Source organism: Triticum dicoccoides, chromosome 1B (assembly GCF_002162155.2).
Source record: "Triticum dicoccoides isolate Atlit2015 ecotype Zavitan chromosome 1B, WEW_v2.0, whole genome shotgun sequence".
Lineage (NCBI taxonomy): Eukaryota > Viridiplantae > Streptophyta > Magnoliopsida > Poales > Poaceae > Triticum > Triticum dicoccoides.
This window is the reverse complement of record NC_041381.1, coordinates 552,648,358-552,665,711: the sequence shown is the minus strand read 5'-3', so window position 1 is coordinate 552,665,711 and position 17,354 is coordinate 552,648,358. Positions and strand designations below refer to the sequence as shown.

Here is a 17,354-nt window from a genome sequence, read left to right as displayed (position 1 = left end):
CACAATGAGGAATTTGAAAGATCAAAGAACCAAGATTTTTCCCTCAACTACGAGGGGAGGTAAAGAACTGCCATCTAGCTCCGCACTTGATTCACCTTTTGTTTTGAGTAAACTTGCGACACATATACCTGTTATTGATTCCGATATGTCGCATGTTATTGATGATGCCAGTTCTGCTATGCATGATGCTTATGATGATACCACTTCTCTGCTTGATAATAATGTGCCATTAGGTGAATTTCTGGATGAACAGCTTGCTAGGGTTAGAGAGAATGAAATTATTGAGACTGATGATATTAATGAAAGTGATGATGAAGATTCTCCCCCTAGATATGAATTGCCTGTTGTACCTGAGAGTTATGTTATGGATGAAGAAACTGCTAGAGACTTTCTTGCTTGCAATGACAGGTATGATCTTAAGAAACTGTTAGCTAAGTTGAAAGAAAAGTCTTTGAATGCTAGAATGAAATATGACCCCACTTTTGCTACTTCACCTATCTCTGTTACTTATAAGGATTACGAATTCTCTATAAGATCCGGAGTTAATCACTTTGGTTGAATTTGATCCTTTCCATGGCTGTGAATCTGAAACTGTTGTGGCACATCTTACTAAATTGAATGATATACACAGCCTATTAACTTACGAGGAAAAAATTCGCTATTATTATATCCTTCAATTGTTTCCTTTCTCGTTAAAGGGTGATGCTAAAATATGGTTTAATTCTCTTGCTCCTGGTTGTGTGTGTAGTCCCTAGGATATGATTTATTACTTCTTTGCAAAAACAATCCCGCTCATAAGAAACAAGCTGCCTTAAGGGAAATATTTAATTTTGCGCAAATTGAAAAAGAGGGTCTCCCACAAGCTTGGGGGAGGCTTCTCCGATTACTTAATGTGTTTCCTGATCACCCTCTCAAGAAAAATGAAATACTTGATATCTTTTATAATTGACTACCCGATGCTTCTAGAGACCACCTGGATAGTTGTGTTGTTTGTGTTTTCAGGGAAAGAACTGTTGAGCAAGCTGAATTGCTATTGAATAATATATTGAGCAATGATAATGATCGGACACTTCCTGAACCAACCCCTAAGCCAACTCTAAAGAAAAGGGGTATTCTATTTCTCAGTCCTGAAGATATGCAAGAGGCAAAGAAATCTATGAAAGAAAAGGTATTAAAGTTGAAGATGTTAAGAATTTACCGCCTATTGAATAAATACATGGTCTTGATAATCCGACACGGGTAGTAAAGGTAAATTCTCTATATAGATTTGATAAGTGTGAAATCCCGTCAACTAAGTTTGCTAGTCAATGCCTAGATGAGTTTGATAATTTCATTGTTAAGTAAGAAGACTTCAATGCTTATTTTGGTAGACAATTGACATAATGCTTATATGGTTGAACACTTGAGTGATTATATGTCTAGAGTTAAAGGTGACCTTAAGCTTATTAGTAAACATGCTTCCATGGTTACCACTCAAGTAGAACAAGTACTTAAGGCACAAGATGATTAGCTTAATGAATTAAATAATATGAATAAGGATAATGTTGTTAGAGTTATGACTAGAGGTGGTAAAATGACCCAGGAACCTTTGTATCCTGAGGGCCATCCTAAGAGAGTTGAGCAAGATTCTCGGGGAACTAATATTGATGCACCTAGTCCTTCTAATAAAAAGAAAAAGAAAAGGCTAGGACTATGCATGCTTCTATTGAACCTGTTGTTAACACACCTGAGAATCCCAATGATATTTCTATTTCTGATGCTGAAACACAATTTGGTAATGAACATGAACCTAGTGATAATGTTAATGATGATGTTCATGTTGATGCTCAACCTAGTAATAACAATGATGTAGAGATGGAACCCAATGTTGATCTTGATAACCCACAATCAAAGAATCAACATTACGATAAGAGAGACTTCATTGCTAGGAAGCATGGTAAAGAAAGAGAACCATGGGTTCATAAATCCATGCCTTTTCCTCCTAAGCAGTCCAAGATAAAGGATGATGAGGATTTTGAGCGCTTTGCTGAAATGATTAGACCTATCTTTTTGCGTATGCGTTTGACTGATATGCTTAAAATGAATCATTATGCTAAGTATATGAAATATATAGTTACAAATAAAAGAAAGATACTAGAAGCTAAAATTTCCACCATGCTTGTTAATTAAACTTTTAAGGGTGGAATACCAAAGAAACTTGGAGATCCAAGAGTACCAACTATACCATTCTCCATTAAAAGAAACTATGTTAAAACTACTTTATGTGATCTTGGAGCCGGTGTTAGTGTTATGCCTTTCTCTTTGTATCGTAGACTTGATTTGAATAAGTTGACACCTACTGAAATCTCTTTGCAAATGACCGATAAATCAACTGATATACCCATCGGTATTTGTGAGGATGTGCCTGTTGTGGTTGCAAATGTTACTATTTTAACGGACTTTGTTATTCTTGATATTCCCGAGGATGACAGTATGTCGATCATCCTTGGTAGACCTTTTCTAAATATTGCATGTGTTGTTATTGATTGCAACAAAGACAATGTCACTCTTCATGTTAATGGTAATGAGCATATGGTACACTTTCGGAACAAACAACCTCAAGTTCATAGTATCAATTCTATTGGAAATTTTTCAAGTATTACTATTGGAGGTTTTGAATTCCATCTCCCTACTGTCAAAAAGAAATATGATATTCTTATTGTTGGGGTGTGCATATCCCCGTTCAGCTAACATAGTGTTCTTCAAATATTCTCTGGTTTCATGTTATTCAGAAGAAGTTTGTTAATAAGACTTGATCAACCTTGTTAGTGGATTCCTTTCGATGAGCATGAGATGGACGAAGTTACAAAGCACAACTCTCTGTACCCTCCGTTTACTTTCTGGATTTAGATTTAGTAAAGCAAAAAATAGTATTTTGTGTCTGTTTTCTGAATTATCCGTGCAATAAAAAATACCCCAAAATAAAACTTCTCCAAATGCCCTGAAAATTGAGTATGATTTTTTGTAGAATATTTGAGAATTTCTGGCACTTAGAACACACCAGGGGGACCCACCATTTGGTCACGAGTGTGGAGGGAGCGCCCTATCCCTCTGGGCGTGCCCCCTGCCTCGTCGGCCCCACGTGGCCCCTCTCTACTTATTCCAGCACCCACACACTTCGTATTCCTCCAGAAAAAATCATCTCGTAGCTCAAACTCATGTTCTTGCTTGTTTTGCTGCTGTTTTTGATCTCCTTGCTCAAAGCTCCATTGACAAAACTGCTTTGGGGGATTGTTCTTCGGTATGTGACTCCTCCAATGGTCCAATTAGTTTTTGTTCTAGTGCTTTATTTATCGCAAATTTTTGCTGCTGAGGCGACCCTGTTCTTGAGCTTGCATGTCAAATTTATATGGTCCAAAGTAGTTTTAGTGCATGATATAGTCTCTAGGCACTTGTGGGACTAGTTGCTATCAATCTTGTTGAGTTGGGTTCACTTTTATTTTGAGTCACTAAAAATTTCAGAAATTTTTCAGAGGAAGGAAAATGTTTAGGAAAATGTGCCAAGGTGGTTCTTCAAGGAAGCAAGCACCGAGGCTCGCGATACATGAGCCGGACCCTGAACCACAAAGAGAAGCTCAAGTGCGGCCTTGCGAATGGCCGTAGATGAATTTATGAACCAAGCTGGCTTCAAGGATGAATTTGATAAGTATGTGCGTAATGCTGATCTTGAGGACTTTGTATCAGATAAGTGCCGCCAATACTATCACCTCACTGATTCCTTTGTGCGGAGGTTTAACTTTTCATCTAAGCGCAACACTCACATTGTTATATTTTACCTCTATGATAAATCATATATAATGGACCTTCAAGATTTTAACACTACTTGCAAAATCCCATAGTGGGGCATCTTTAGTGAACCTCGCAAATCTGAATATAATGATTTTCTTGCTAATACCACTGTGGGAGAAACTAGAGATATAACACAAGCTACCATAGGGAGCATTCATTTTCCATCCATACATTGATTTGCTCTCTTTATAGGTAGATGCATTAACAGTAAGGATGAGCTTTGCCACATTTGTGTTCCAGATCTTAGTGTCCTCAAGAGTGCGGTGTTCGGTGATAAACGATATAACTTGAGGGCCAATGTTGCACAGAGGTTACATCTTAATGCTAAAGATGGAGATTTATGTGGTGGAATTTATGCAACTTGTTTAGCTGATTATCTTGGTGTATCCATAAATGAAAATGATATTGAGTTGCCACCTGCTTTTCTAGATTATAATGCTATGATTTGCCATCAGTTTCTTGAGAGGAACGAAAAGTCCCTTTAGTACCGACTAATCTTTGACAGACGATGTGCTGTCCATATTACTCTTCCTACTCCTACTTTCTTTAACATCCAGACAAATGGGAGATATTTTATAACCAAATAGGAGGCAAATGAATATGAGAGGAAGATGGAGGCTGCTCGCCTGCTCGCCTCCAGGCTGCATCTCTTCATGCAGTAGCTGCTACATCTTAGTACAACCCCAACTACAACTTTGGATATCCACCAGCCTAGCCGTGGCCATAGACCAACTTAGGACAAAAGCCTAAGCTTGGGGGAGTACGTATTTCTCACCGACATTACATTCATGTTCACACACCCATTCTAGTTGTTGGTGTTCATACTTTTTTATTGTACTATCCATGCTAGTTTACTTTCTTTTCTTGCTTTCTTCTTGTGTGTTTGAAAAACCTTGAGAAAAAAAACCAACAAAATTAGTTGTAGCTTTTAGCTAGTTTACTTTCCATGCTTGTAGTATTAATATTCAAAGAAAACCCAAAAATATTTCTCGTTCTTCTTTTGCTTGTTGGGAGCTTTCCGTGTAAATTGTTTTTCTCGTTCTTTGAAATCATTTTCTTTTCTTTCAGGGTCGAGAGGAGAAGACCGCAATGAAAATACTGAGTGGATCTCATATGCATGATTGTTGATCTAACCAAGAGCCCATATTACCTTGTCTTCTCCTTTGAATTAAATGTTTGCAGATTCCAGCTTAGTCCAATGCACGTGCACTATTATTATTATCCACATCGTTCGGCCATGCAAGTGAAAGGAAATAATGATCATATATGATGAAATGATTGAGATGAGAAAAGCTGGTATGAACCCAACCTATCATGTTTTTGTAAATATTATTTGTTCATCGTTCCTGATTCAGCCCATTATGAATGAAACATGTTTGCAATGACAATTAGAGATTATAGTTATTCATGCCATGCTTAATTAGCTAGGAGTCTATAATGGTTTATCTTGCGGTGCCAACATGCTATTAAAATGGCTGTGATGTGGTATGATAGGGTGGTATCCTCCTTTGAATGATTCGAGTGGCTTAACTTGGCACATGTTCACGCATGTAGTTGAAACAAAATCAACATAGCCTCCATGATATTTATGTTCATGGTGATTTATATCCTACTCATGCTTGCACTCATTATTATTTAATCCTAATGCATGTTCATGATTGTGTCGCTCTCTAGTTGGTTGCTTCGCAGTCTCTTTCTAGCCTTCACTTGTACTAAGTGGGAATACTTCTTGTGCATCCACTTCCATAAACCCCAAAGTTATTCCAATTGAGTCCACCATACCTTCCTATATGCGGTATTTACCTGCCATTCCAAGTAAATTTGTATGTGCCAAACTCTAAACTTTCAAATGAAATTATATTTTGTATGCTCGAATAGCTCATGTATCAAGTAGGATTGTCTATATCTTCCATGCTAGGTGGGTTATTCTCAGGATGAGTGGACTCCGCTCATCATTCACGAGAAAATGGCCGGTAACCGGGATGCCCAGTCCCATGCTCAAATCCAATCAAAATAATTGTGAACAAAACTCCCCCAGGATTGTTGTTAGTTGGACGGTACCCATTGTTTTGGACCAGCCATGGAATGTGCTCGTTGGTGGTGGGGGAGTATAAACTTTACCTTTCTGTTTGGGAACCGCCTATAATGTATGTAGCATGGAAGATATCGAGATCTCTTGGTTGTATGTTGACAATGAAAGTATGCCGCTCAAAATATTATTTATCTCTATTTCAAAACTTGAGTTGTAGCACCTCTACAAATCCCTCCTTCCCTCTGCAAAGGGTCTATCTATTTACTTTTATGTTGAGTCATCATCCTCTTATTAAAAAGCACTAGTTGAAGAGCACCGGTGTCATTTGTATGCATTGTTATTAATTTACATTGAGTATGACTGTGACTAAATCTCTTTTGCCATGAATTACAATGTCTAGTCAGTCCTTGATCTTCAGGGGTGCTCTGCATTTATATTTAGAAGTCTCAGAAAAGGCTAGCGAGATGCCATCATCATGATTGTTTTGAGAAAGTGTTGTCATCTGAGATTTGTTATTATTGCTCGCTAGTTGATTATGCCATTGATATGAGTAAATGTGAGACCTAAATGTTATTGTGAATATGGTTAGTTCATAATCTTTGCTGAAAACTTGAATGCTGGCTTTACATATTTGCAACAACAAGATCAAACAGAGTTTGTCAAAGTTTTTCTTTATGACTTTCAGTTTGCCAACTGAATTGCTTGAGGACAAGCAAATGTTTAAGCTTGGGGGAGTTGATACGTCTCCAATGTATCTACTTTTCCAAACACTTTTGCCCTTGTTTTGGACTCTAACTTGCATGATTTGAATGGAACTCACCCGGACTGACGCTGTTTTCAGTAGAATTGACATGGTGTTATTTTTGTGCAGAAATAAAAGTTCTCGGAATGACCTGAAACTCCACGGAGTCATATTTTGGAATTAATAAAAAATATTGGCGAAAGAATCAACAGAAGGGGGCCCACACCCTGTCCATGAGGGTGGAGGGCCCCCCTAGGGCGTGCCCCCTGCCTCATGGGCCCCCTGGACCTCCACAAACCTCAACTTGAACTCTATATATTCATGTTCGGGGAGAAAAATATCAGAGAGAAGTATTCATCGCGTTTTATAATACGGAGCCGCCGCCAAGCCCTGTTCTTCCTCGGGAGGGCTGATCTAGAGTCCGTTCGGGGCTCTGGAGAGGGGAATCCGTTACCATCATCATCATCAACCATCCTCCATCACCAATTTCATGATGCTCATCGCCGTGCGTGAGTAATACCATCGTAGGCTTGCTGGACGGTGATGGGTTGGATGAGATTTTACCATGTAATTGAGTTAGTTTTGTTAGGGTTTGATGCCTAGTATCCATTATGTTCTAAGATTGATGTTGCTATGACTTTGCCATGCTTAATGCTTTTCACTAGGGCCCGAGTGCCATGATTTCAGATCTGAACCTATTATGTTTTCATGAATATATGTGAGTTCTTGATCCTATCTTGTAAGTTATAGTCACCTACAACGTGTTATGATCCGGCAAACCCCGGAGTAACAATAGTCAAGACACTTCTCGGTGATGAGGAGTTCATGTATTAACTAAGTGCTAATGTGTTGGTCCGGTACTCTATTAAAAGGAGGCCTTAATATCCCTTAGTTTCCAATAGGACCCCGCTGCCACAGGAGGGTAGGACAAAGATGTCATGCATGTTCTTTTCCATAAGCACGTATGACTATATTCGGAATACATGCCTACATTACATTGATGAACTGGAGCTAGTTCTGTGTCACCCTATGTTATAACTGTTGCATGATGAATTGCATCCGACATAATTATCCATCATTGGTCCATTGCCTACGAGCTTGTTTCATATTGATCCTTGCTTAGTTACTTTTCCTTTACCACTGTTACGATTGCTACAAAACTGCTACTGTTACTTTTGCCACTGTTACTGTTACTTCCATACCACTTTGCTAATAAATACTTTGCTGCAGATATTAAGTCTTTTAGGTGTGGTTGAATTGACAACTCAGCTGCTAATACTTGAGAATATTCTTTGGCTCCCCTTGTGTCAAATCAATAAATTTGGGTTGAATACTCTACCCTCGAAAACTTTTCTAATCCCCTATACTTGTGGGTTATCAGTCGGCGTGCTGGAGCAGGCGCTCGTCCTCCTCTTCGTACACTGCATGCATCAACGCGGCTCCACTATCTTCTCGTGTGCTTGGCAGTGTGGTGGAATTGCGAGGAGGGACTGTAGACGACGTGAGTGGGCGAGCCTTCGGCTTCATGGCAAACGGATGGCGGCGACATGGCGGTGATGGGCGAGAGATGGTTGGTCGGAACAGGCGGGAGCCTGCATGCGCAACAGCGGCGGCGGCATATTGATGAGTGCGCGTATGGGAGCTTAGTTTAGTTTTATATAGGGTTGGTCAAACTTAAAAGAACACCGTACTAGTACACGTAAACATTAATCTGAGGCAGCACTTATATTAGTTACCGTAGAAATGATACGGAATCTTGTGCAAGCGCGTGCACCACGGCCGCGCAGTCGATCAAACGGTGCGTCACCGTGTCGCGCTCGAAAGACATCCACCGAACCTTTTTGTGTGTGTGAAAACAATCCACGAATATTACTCAACTTTTTTTTCCTGCAAAAGTTCTTGACGCTACAATATTTCCATATAATTGAAATTAGCTTCAGTTCGTGTTTATTTGGATTTGGACGTTTTAGGTGCGCCCTAGTTTTTTTTAATATTGATTTGTGTGTGTGACTGAGAGAGAACGTGTGTATGTTTCCATATGAGTGTTGTGGCAGAAGGGCAATGTGGAGACGGTGTGCGTGTGATAGAGACATAGAGAGGTGTGAATGTGCAAATGAGCATGCATAAGTGAGACATAGAGAGATGTCGATGCATTGTGTATACATGAGAGAACGGTCTTCTATTTGTACTTGTGTGTGCGAGACAGAGAGAGAGAGAGAGAGGAGCATCGGTAACAAAAGAACCATCTCTCTTGATTCATCCATCCCTCGCACGATCGCATGTAACACATGCATCAACGCACACATTTTGATAACCTCACCCGACCCCTGCCCACCTCAAGGCCCGCACACCGCTCTCTATCTCGCACGTGCAATCTCTTCGTGAAAACCCTATTTAGCATGTAGCTTTCCGTCACATACACACACATTTCTCTCCATCGATTTAATTTCTCTCACTTTCCCACACACACACACACACACACACACACACACACACTTCACACACACTCCCCCTCCCCCGAGCACACAATTCGTCCCCATCCAAGGTTATATGGCGACCACTCTCGCTTGTGCTTCTCTGCACCCCAACATGCATGCCACCTCAATCTTCAAAGAGGGCATTGAGGAGATCGAAGACGGCGACCACACTGCACTAGAGAATGCGGGGCCATTTGGAAGCAGGATGATGTGACGACGGTTGACTAACTCCTCCCCCTCCCCCTCTCTCTCCTGCACAAAATTACCAATCCCTCTCTCTCTCCTGCACAAAATTGTCAATCCCTCAACCCACGAGATCCTTCCCCTCTCGTCCATGTTTTTCCAGCTCTCTCATCAAACCTGTTGTCTCTTGTCCTTCCACGTGTACAAAATACGGATGCACACGCATCTCACACGTATTACATGTCTCCATCTTTCAAACAGACCTAACTTCTTCCTCTCTCTATCTCTCTCTCTCGCTCGTTAGGTTTGTCTCCTACTCTCTCGCCCACATACATTCAATCTTTCCCGCCCTATCTGCTCCATCTTTGCAAGCTCTCTCTACACGTTTCATTCACACATTGGGATGTGTTCAAAATGTTGCTTTTATAATGGATGATGTAGAATTATGGTTTTATTTTGTTGCATCCTACAAACTAACAACTACGAAATGCATTTAGATTTTCATTTGACTGAGATTATGTGAGTTTGAGCATATTGTGAAGCACTATAGACCTCATATACATCTTGGAATTCAACAATGATTCTAACTATTGAATTGTATAGACCATTACATTCGAAGTCAGTAGCCTAATATATTTATTTCATGATTACAACAAATGATTAATTCACTACAAACTAAGAAAACAAATGTGTCCTCCCTCCATTTTTATTTAAGTTCGCATATTAGCATTGGTCAAAGTCAAGTTTTGTAAACTCTGACAAAGTTTATAACAAAAAATATGAACATATACAATAACAAATAAATACCATTAGATTCATTATTGAATGTACTTTCACATCATACATATTTATTATGGTGAATGATTATATTTTTCTATAAACTTGGTCAAACTTTAGGAAGTTTGACTTCAGTCAAACCTAATATGTAGAGTTAATAAAAATGGAGGGAGTACTAGTAGTTAGTTGTAGTAATTACTAGTACTACTAACTACTAGTACTACTCACTAGTTGCTTAGCCCAATCACCCAACACGCCACACGGGGAGTTCAGTGTCACAAAATTTTGAGGTCGGCGGTAAAATCTCCCGCGACCCTGATTCGAGCAGTGTAAAGTTAGCATCATACCCTTCAGAATAGGTGTACGGATGATACTTGGTAGGGGGATGTTTTGGTAACTTCAGGTTCACCCTACCCAGCCAACCCCACCCCGGCACCCAGAGTAGTACACCTGAATACTCCCCATTTTCTATCCCACCGTAAAATAGACTTCTCCACAGCACCGTAGCCTTCGTGCTCCTCCCCTTCTACATCGGCGCACTCTTCCACCGCAGCACATCGGCCTCATCGATGATGTCGTACGCTGCACTGGAGCCGGTCCACCGTCGTTGTTGTACACAGAGCCTCTTCCCCGGCACCGTCTTCCATGGTCTCGGATCTGCTTCCCGGAAGCCAATGCCAAGCGTAGAAGCACCACCGTCGTGGACAATGAACTGACTCCCGTTGCCGACCATGATGCACAGAGGCCGCCGAGATCATCGTACTCCTCCTTGATTGGTAATGTGCGTATTGAATCTCTTAGTAGTACATGTGCAGCTCCAATTTTGTTCATACCTACCCTTCAAATTTCCTCGTTGCTATTGTTCCCGTAAAAGTAATTGGCCATAGCCTCCATTGTCCAACAGAATATCACCTTATAATTGTGAATCGCTCCTGTACCGCATTGTGCTTGGGTAGGTTCTTCATCTGCATCCAGTAGTGTGGCAAATGATGGAAAAAAATTAGAACTAGCAAGATGCCCATGCATTGCATGGAACATCAAGATGCATTTGCATGAGTAGTTTATCTTGTGGGAGAAAATGATGAATGAGGGAAGTCCTTATTTGCAAATGTGGAGAGGGGTGTGGGTATCTTTTTGCAAAATTGCCATAGTTTCCTTCCTGTCTATTGGATATAAATCAGACGACCTATATTGCAAGATGGCAGGCACACCATCATCACCAACTCTATTTTTTATAAGAGATAAATATAAATATAAAATAAATATTAGAGTACAAAAGAGAGTAGAGATAGCAGGGACGTCGGGAAAGGATCGCGCGCGCGGGAAAAAGCGGTGGGGCGCACACTAGTTCTGGCATGTGGCGTCCGGCGCGCTTTAGAAAATCCAACGCCCTTCCACCTTTTGTGCCTTGCCTTCGCTCTGTGCCTCGCCACCGCTCTCTCCGCGCTCTTTAGCACCTCACCGCTGCCGCGCCACCATGCCGCCACGTTGCCGGGAAACTTGGGGGTACCGCGGCGTCCGCGCACGCCCCTCTGGCATCTTCTCCGCCGAGATACGGTTCCGCGAGATGCGCCTCTCCCTCGGCACTTTTGACACCAACCACGAGGCCACCCACGTGTATGACGTGGCAACGTGGCACCTGCGGTGACCTCGTAGAACATTGAACTTCCCCAATGTGCCGACACAGGAGCGGGCGCAGGAGCTTGCGCCTCCCCTGCGGCTTATCACCGACGATGATCGTCGCGACAACTGGAGGCGGGAGCACCGTCTCGGCATCGCCAAGATGGACAAGGAAGCCATGGCACTGTGTCGCTAATGCCTCCCGCAGGACATCATCAACGAGCGCAAGTTCTACACACAAAGAAGAGTGGAGAGGGAGAAGAGGAGGGTAGAGCGAGCCGCCTATCGTGAGGACAAGCGTACGTGGAAGGCGGCCGCTCAATTCAACATCAAGCTAGGAGCAGCGTCACCCTGGGACTCCGACGATGATCGGTATCTTGCCGCTTACGTTGATACGTCAAAGGAGGACATCACAGAGTCAGACGACGAGGAGTAGTGTAACTATCTATTTTTCTATCTATCTATGCTATATCTATGTTGAGAACTATCTATCTATCTATCATTGCCAGTATCGACTCGGAGTCGAATGTGTATCGAGTCAGAGTAGAAAGGAGAAAAAACATAGCGCGTCTGCTGGAGCGGCGTGCACGCAATTTTTTGATGCGGATGCTGGAGCTAGCACTCCGCGGCCCGCAAGAACTGGCTATTCCGGCGTTGTAAACGCTTTTTTAAAGCACCGCGTGTTGTGCTTCTGTTTGAGATGCTCTAACATGGCAGATGAGTGCTTTACTATTGCCCACAAGATGCGTGAGTATTACTATATTTTTCTTCCCATGTTGAGATTTTAAAACCACAAGTGCGAACATGCAAAGGAGCAATGGAGACCAAACACGGGATATTGGGGACATCTTCAAGGAACGTCGCAAGTTAAAGAGGACCTACACCGAACCTATAAAACGAGCTTTCGTAAGTAACACCCTCTCAATAACTTCCATCTAGCCTCATGTTCTTCGATGTGTATATGTTGTAGTTTATGTTTCTCTTAGCCTTGTGTTCTTAGATGTGTAATAAGAAGAGTCTTAATCTTCCTAATGCTTTCTTTTTAGCTCGATGTAGGAAGTGGGAGTTCTCACCTTGGAGTCTGTTTTTATATTTCTCCTTTTGAATTCACTTACCCTGGTCCTGTTTATCTGGCTTCTACTAAATGGATCTGGGTTGCTCTGAGTATTGATCTAAAAAAGAAGTTACTTCATGTCAGGATGCAGTTCCTGCGAGGAGGGAAGTATGGTCAACCTCGAGATCATGTTTCCAAAATGAGGCTGGATTACACACAAGGTGTTCGTTCCCTAATGATGCTGGATTAGACAGAAGGTGCAAATTCCCAGATGATGCTGGATTACACACAAGCTAGGTGGAGTCGTCAATTGTTCGTGTCCTCGTTGCTCTAGTAAAGGCTGGAAGAAAGCATGCAGCAGCCCTTGAGAATGTAGCTGAGTTCCTGAAGAAGCGAAAAGAGCAATCAGATGTTCTCTTCACCCAAGCCAAAGAAGAGATGGAAGAATCCAGAAGGAAGCTAGCAGAGGCAGAGCAGGCTAGGCGTCTCCTGCTATCTAAAATTGTTGTCAAGACAAATTTTCCTTCATTATAGCTAGGTTCAAATGTTTATCTAGTCAGCATGCGTGTTGTGATGTCCGTGCATCTACTGATTTGGCACAAAATAAAAAAAAATAGGGTCATGTAATAACAGCAATTACTTTCCAAACAATAACAGATGAAGCATTGTACATGGTATAGTACACACGCAAGCCCAACATTCCAAGTTCAACTTCCACACCAAACTCATGTTCACATATATCTACACATTCATAGATAATGTCTAGTTTCTACTACCAGTGCGAGCACAACAAGTCAAGACCATACATAATTAATTATATTTTGGACATTTTTGACTAAATACGGATAACTTCTAGAGGCAGGTATAATATTTCTAATGTCGGCCGCAGCTGGGGTCCACGATGTTTTGAGCCAAACTGGGCAACACACTGGGTGTCTGCCGGCGACGCGGTGGTCCTAGCATTTGTGGGTCCCGAGCAACGGCGGCTCCTGACCTCGGGGTCGCTGGTGGCCACCCAGCCAGCTTTTATGCTGGAGAACTCGTCTTCCTGGTCACCGGATGCTATAGAGAGTGTGTTGAAAATGGTGCAAGGAAGATATGGGGAGTGGCGGTGTGGTGCGGTTATTGCCAGGTGTTTGGGCTCGTTTAAATAGCGGGCGGACGAGAGGAGCCAACCGGCGTTGTGTTCTAAAATGCCGACCGGCTCATGGAGGGACGTGTTGCCGGCACACGTGCGGATTCAATGGAGGCAGGCGGGGCAGTCTGAAGCCGGTTGCATGCGGCGAGGAGGCATGTTCAGCCTGGCCTGCAACGAGTGGGGCCCTCTTGGCCGGCACGTCAGTTCAATGCCTGCGCTATGAGAGGTCGCGTCCATGTCAGAGCAATCACTCCCTCTAGTCCTATTTTGTTTGGGTATAACAAAATCTCATTTTCAATTCACATTTTACAAGTAAACTTTGTGGACAAACTTTGACCCAAGATACGATGGGACTAATAAACCAGTACGGAGGTAGTAATTATGAATTCCATTTTTGCTCCATATCAATCATTCTAAAAACTAGTACTTATAACACGCCATTGAAAATCGGAACTCTTACCGCACTAAAAATGATATTTTAAACGTGGATCAGTGGCAACTGGCGAGCCACCGCCTCCAGGTCGTTCACCTATGGTTCCGACCATCAACTCCTACGGATCGAATTATCACGCGAGCTAACTATTCCGACAAAGGTGCGCTCCACCATGTACTAACCGATACCCACGCATGCAGCAATCGTGCACCTAGGGTTTTAGGGTATATTTGTTTATGGTGCCTTTACGTAACTCTCATGTGTGCGAGACAGTGAGAGATGGACTGCGTGCGTGCGCCTCTTCTCTTCGTATATGTACTCCACCGTTTGTCTGGTGTCCAAAAAATTATATAGTAGTAATAACTAGCAATGTGCCAATGTGTTGCTACACGATCAAAGTAGATTAATACATATTCACCGATTTGATAGAAAATAGTCTAGTTTTGAAATATGTATATCAGTAAAAAAATATTATGTTTCACTCAAAATATATTCCTTTGGCGGTTTTGATGAGATAAGGGAGGAATGTGGTTGGTTTCAAGATTCGAGAAGTGGTATATCTCTACTCTTATAAAAACAAAGTTGGTGATGATGGTGTGCCTCCCATCCTGCAATATAGGTTGTCCGGTTAATATCTCACGAATAGGAAGGAAACTATGGCAATTTTGCAAAAAGATACCCACACCCCTCTCCACATTTGCAAATAAAGCCTTCCCTCATTCATCATTATCTCCCACAAGATAAACTACTCATACAAATGCATATTGATGTTCCGTGCAACACATTGGAATCTTGCTAGTTGTTGCAAAAATCCATGTGTGTGTCTGGTGTGTGTGTGAGAGAGAGAGAGAGAGAGAGGAGGAGGACAGAGTGCGTGTGTGACAAAGACACAAAGAGTGTGTGTGCGAGAGGTATCACCATAAAATGAGGCGATAGTGTGTGTGTGCACAATCGAAAGGGTGTGTCTCAAGAAGGGATGAAAAATCTACATAGATACAAGGAGCGTTACAGACACATGTACGAGATAGTGTGAAGCAAGAGTGTGCGGGTGTATAAACCTATTTGGATGCTAGTCGATTAATGTTTGTGAGAGAAATACGAGTCGGGGGGTGCGGAAGTGAGAGTTTTGTGTGTCTATGAGAGAGATGGTAGTCGGGAGGGAGTGGAATCAGGAGTTGTCTATGTGTGTGAGAGAGAGAGAAAGGGAGGGGGAGTTTGTCTGATAAGTAGACAAATGAATAATGTCAGATTTATAACTGAGATGAAGACGGAAAGCAGACTACAACAAACATTGTGTGTGCGAGAGAGAGTAATTTTAGTGGTAGGAGTCATTTCTAGAGAGATATGGGGTGCGTGAGAGAACCCTGGAGAGAAAGACAAAGTGAAAGACGAGTGAGAGTGTGTGTGTGGTGGTGAAAAAGAAATCTTAGGTACCTAGTGATACCAGGGAATGATAGAGACATGAGAGATAATGAAAACCGTGTAATGTATAATGATAGGGAGAGTGTGACACTTTTCAAGAGAGATGTAGAGAGACCATGTTTGCAAAACTATAGGAGCAACATGAAGTGAGCATGCGGGTGAGATGGAGAAAAGAGAGTGATAGCTACATGAAGGAGCATGCAAGAGAGATGGGCGTGAGAGGAGATTCAAATATTTAGTTGCGTGTATAGAAAATGTCAACAATAAAGTAATTCAAATATTTGAATTCGAGATGATGATACATGTAATTCATACTCGAACCAAAATTGATCTATCAAACATGCATACTCATATGAATTCACCCTTATGTTATTTAAAATGTAGATATTACCGATCCATACATTATAGTAGAACATAATTTGGTTTAAAAATTTTGAATTCAACCTTATGATTTTGAGATCATTTTATTTCTCTCTCTCTCTCTCTATATATATATATATATATGTGTGTGTGTGTGTGTGTGTGTGTGTGTGTGTGTGTGTATTGGAATTGAGCTAGCACGGTAAACGTGCAAGCTTTTTCTCAAAAAATTGAACGAAGCGGCCAAGCTCGCAGTAACCGCCCGAAACCAAAATATGGGAGATGGAAATTACCGCCTCTCCCTGACACGCAACACATGTCAGCTCGATTTCAATAGGTCTTGGTAGGGGCAGGTTTGTAATTTCACTCAAATGTGACATAACCGCCTCTCACCCGGATTCATACACGGTGGGCGCCAAAACAAACTCTCCTCGGCCGAAATCTCCGGCGGCAAATATTCGGTGTATGCGAGATTACTGTCCTATACCCAACCGACTATTATTGTTGTGATGTAGGAATTTTCAATGGGGGCTAAGTTTGTAAATTTCCTCGCATTTGAAACAAGTGCACCCTTAAGGCACGGTTCCCCCCTTCCTCCCTCCCTCCATTTCCCCATTCATACTCCATGGGCGCCAAAACACCCTCTCCACACTAGCCTCCTCCGTCCGCCACCCCATCCACCGCCATCCTTCTCCACCATGTCAGAGCTGATACCCCAACATTGTCGTCCATTACAAGAGATCGACCTCTCTCATCCACGACTTCAGACTAGGATCCTTGACTTGCGTCCTCTCGCTCCATCCGCACCGTCGTCCTCCTTGTCGAGGCCGCTCGTATGACCATCTCGTCCACCGCGTCGGGATATTTCCCTCGCCGCCACTGTCTGCCCTCCTAGATCTGCTTCCACGCCGCTGACAGCCATCGCTATCGCAGCACCCTCAACGGGTCAGAAGATGCTTACACGACACAACACCAAAGGCGGTACTATTTTGTATCTAGTTATTTATGTCAGCAAGAAAATAGATCGCCACTACTTCACTGTGATTTCTTATCCATCACTTAGAATCTTACTTGTTAGTTGAAAGCAAACATTGGTTGCGAAGTTGCCTTTGTCCGGTTTGCACATTAAGATCCGCCATGGCACGCTCAACACTATCTCGCAATGCTTATGGTTTTCCCCTTTTATATTTCACACTAGTTAAATGACAGTAGACTAAATTTCAAAATTGAGTCAGTCGATTTTTGAGATCTCGTCGGAATTCGCCGGAGGGAAGGAAGGGGCTCGGGT

General features: G+C 42.2%; 1 pseudogene; it reads left to right on the top strand.

Moving 5' to 3' along the window:
* The first annotated feature begins 11,516 nt into the window (after positions 1 to 11,516).
* Positions 11,517 to 12,095, top strand: LOC119350594 (annotated as a pseudogene).
* The last annotated feature ends 5,259 nt before the right edge of the window (positions 12,096 to 17,354 follow it).